The 3,694-nt window shown below is 49.5% G+C and overlaps 1 long non-coding RNA gene across 1 annotated transcript; it reads right to left on the reverse strand.

Annotated features, from left to right (window-relative positions):
- Nucleotides 1-701: 701 nt before the first annotated feature.
- Nucleotides 702-2,729, reverse strand: LOC144121876 (uncharacterized). Its single transcript, XR_013312720.1, has 4 exons — nucleotides 2,490-2,729; nucleotides 1,768-1,948; nucleotides 1,530-1,668; nucleotides 702-1,431 (listed from the first exon to the last, which is right to left on the reverse strand). It is a non-coding gene; the product is annotated as an uncharacterized LOC144121876 (long non-coding RNA).
- Nucleotides 2,730-3,694: the final 965 nt, after the last annotated feature.

A 3,694-nucleotide genomic window follows, 5' to 3' on the forward strand; every position in this document is an offset into this window, starting at 1 on the left:
AGCCGCTCATAGACTGGCAGCAGTGGACGAGCTACATCCTGTGGCAAATTGTAGCTGCGCTTGGGTGCTCGATCTCCTTTTGCAACAGCAGCATTGTGCCGCCACCATGAATCCCTGCCAGTTGGGCATGAGTGGTCAGAGTGATCATCTGTAGATGTCACATGGCGGTATGTGGCCATGACTGCCCTCTTCATGTTTATGTCGCCTTCATGCGACTTGAGAGCCCGGCCATAATATGTACTCAATTTGGAATTCAGATCACCCGTTAGTCGGCCTTTACCTCCTAAGCTACGACCATCTTCGGTTTTATGCTTCTGAACGAGGTTGCGAAGAGCTGTTCCCATTATTTTTTTAACATGGTTGACGCAATCTTTTCTTGACTGGAATAAACCCATAAACTTGCGCCTGGTTTATGGCATCAAATGTGCGACTGTCCCCATCGCAGAGGACAGCCATGTAGCGGAGGTTGTGGCGCTCAAGAGATCTCTGAAATAAAATGAGACCTGCCTCAACCTCCATTTGACCCGATTTACAGTCGGTGTTTTTCTGGCATCTGACCTGGTACTTTTTCTTCCAGTCTTCGTATTGCTCTGCATCAGGTTTCGGACCAAGTTCACAACCTAAGCAAAAATTGCTTAGGACGACGTAGTCCAACACGTAGCCGGTGAAAAGCTCTACGACAGCTCCTACCCCTATAGGCACCCTGCATCCGCCAGGCGCCGCCACCTTCGGTTGTCGTGAAGCGCCACCGCGTAGCCGCTTTTGCGTTCGCTGGGGGATAGCTGCAGCAGACGACGCGCCTCACGCGGTGCAGCGAGATGGCGGTAAAGAACGTGCCCGTTGTTTTATCAACGGGTTTCCTGGAAGTTCAAGTCGTTGACGCTTTTTTTTTCGCAGTGCAAACCTAAAAAAGGGTACACTACTACTGCAAGAGGGCCACCTCTGCGACGCCAGTGAATCTGTGCTTGCTCATGGCTCCGAAGTTGCGGGAAAATGCATATATGCATGCAAAATTCGAGAAGCTGTCGTGGTGTGAATGGTAGATAATGCTGCTAGAAAGGAAAACGGAAGACCATGCTTTAACTTGATCAAAAACAAAAGGAGTTTGTTTTCAAGGGAAAGTTCATTCACCCGTTGTGTTGAGCCAGGAAGAACACTAAGCAGAAGGGCAAAAATTTGAAAAGACACTGCTGTTAATGACTGCAGTGTAGATTCATCATTACACAGCGCTATAAACCCGCCGAAGTAGGGCTGCGTATACACTGGGCCAATGGCCTTGTCACAAAAATCTATATCACACACAGTTCCTTGCTCCACTGTAGATGATGTCTTGTGGGATACAAAGCAGCTTGCAGTGCAATTAGAAGTAACCGAGAGAAAGATAAGCTCTCCAGTAACGCACTCCGGTTGATCTTCTGTCATTGTAGATGCCTGCATTACAGAAATACCGATAAACACCACATAACATTTTCATTTCTGTGGGAGTCCAATATGTAAAATTCAACACTCGAGGAAAAGGAAAATCTTACATCAACTAGGCTACATTCCATAGGTGCAATTTCATTAGCTTGTTCTGCGGAGTAATCAATGGCAGGGACAGGTGAATCCGGGTGTGGGGCAGGATCCTGATACTTTCCTGCAGCTTTCTTCTTTTCCCTTTCCATTTGCCTACAAACAATAGACAATAAAAATCACAATGACCATCCGCAGCCTGTCTTTAACTGGAACGCATTTAACACTCTACGCTTTAGAGAAACACGCGTGTACCTTTCAAATCGTCTGCTTGAGCCAGGAGTTTGTTTATTCTTGTAAACAGACGGGAAGATGCTTGGATGATATGAAATATGACCTTCTTCGTTGGCCTTGACATTGCCGACAGAATGCTTACAGCATATCCTTGAGTTTTTCGATGGAAGCCAACCCGTCCCGTCTTCACTGCGCAGTACAACTGAAAAAAAAAGGTGGGTAGAAAGGCGCAACAAAGGAGTTCATGCTAGCACAGCAGCACGCTGACGGTGCCTAAAAAGCAATAAACAGAGTTTCCAGAGCCCATAATATAACCTACAAACAAGTACAGTAAGAACCTGAGTAACACGCAAAGGTTGCCGCCGAAGCGTTTAACACGACCTCTTAAAAATTTTAGCGAGGTTTGGAATATACTATTAAACAAGATCAACAGCATTTTAAATATAAACGCTTTAAAAGGTCACAAGCGCTGTGGAGTGGAAACACGCATATAGTTCGCGGTGCTAGCGTCGTGAGAGCGCTGCGGTTTCGTGTAAACGAAGCTAGGACAGACGTGAAGACCGTATTCGACCGCCTTGGTATACTCATGCGGGCGCTTCTACACTTACGTTAGAGCTCGTTCACGGCACGACGATAGCAATCTGAGCTTCTTTCTTCATGCAGTGGCTTCAAAACGATATATAAAAACACCCGTGAGCGCCGATTTCCTAAGTCAATGGCATTAATAAGAACCGAAATCTTACTTCTGACGACGAACTAGCTGTATCCAACGTTGGCTCCGTTCTCTCTCCCAGGGTCTCGATGGGAAGGAGAAAAACTTGATGCCTGGTGAGTTGCTGTACTCGCTGTTACACCCTACTACACAGCAATTTTTGTTGTTTGGATGCAGACCCATGGAAACGCAATCTCAAAAACAAGGCTCCTAGACGAAACAGCAGCGGCGATGCTACTCGGTCGGCGGGACTTGCTCAGGCTTGCTCGGCTGCAGCCCCCAGCGGACGCTCAGGCCGCCGCCAGAGGCGCCGTCGTCGGCGCTGGAGTTACATCTGCAGGGTGCCTATATGCGACGAGTGGCCCCGCGTCATCCATGTCCCGTCGAAGCATACGGCAATATTATTTCAGTGGCTAAAGCACAACTCTTCATACAGCGTCACCACTTCACGCGTGCACTGCTTCATTGCGGTTTCTGCTGCTCGCGTGGCAGCAGGCTGTAGGATAGTTTTCAGGTGACACTGAAAAATCTTTTTTTGCATTGCTCGCCCAGACAACCCCATGGCCGAAAATATGTCGTTCATGGCCGTTACCAGTTGAAAGCATTGCGCGGCCCGCGAGAATGTTTACTTCGAAGGGGTTGCAACGTTTCGCGCTGTCAACCCTCTGGGAGCTCCACACGGACGAAACTTCGCCACAGTTTTTGCACACCAATACCAGCTTTGTAGCAAGGCCATAATCCTGATCACCCCGCACTACCTCCACGCACACACACGGCACGTTTTACATGCCACAAGACTCAGAAGCACATTCAAAGCGGCGAGATCTAGTATGACGTAATCGGCAGCTGACACAGGCGACGCTTCCTCTGTACTGTTCCTGAAACACTCTAGCTTCCTTTTTGTTGCTGGCGTTGAGTCGATCTGTCGAAGCGCAGCGTTCTCGCGGGCACTCGCTCGTTGCAGTTCGCTGCTCGTCACGACCGTCGTGTCAATCCTCACGCGACTCTAGGTGCGCAGACCAACGCAGCCGGCGAGGCACAATTTTCCGGCGTTGCAGCGTCCACGCTCGATTGCTGGGCATCCACTACGTGTTCCAGTGGCGTCGATTCATTTTCAGGCGCCGTGGCGTCAATTCTTACGCGGCCGGAGTCGCGGCGAAGAGACGCGCCGTCGACGTCGTCCAACGCAGTCGGTGCGGCGATGTTTTTCGGCGGCGCAGTATCTCCAGTCGATTG

Source organism: Amblyomma americanum, chromosome 2, assembly GCF_052857255.1.
Source record: "Amblyomma americanum isolate KBUSLIRL-KWMA chromosome 2, ASM5285725v1, whole genome shotgun sequence".
NCBI lineage: Eukaryota > Metazoa > Arthropoda > Arachnida > Ixodida > Ixodidae > Amblyomma > Amblyomma americanum.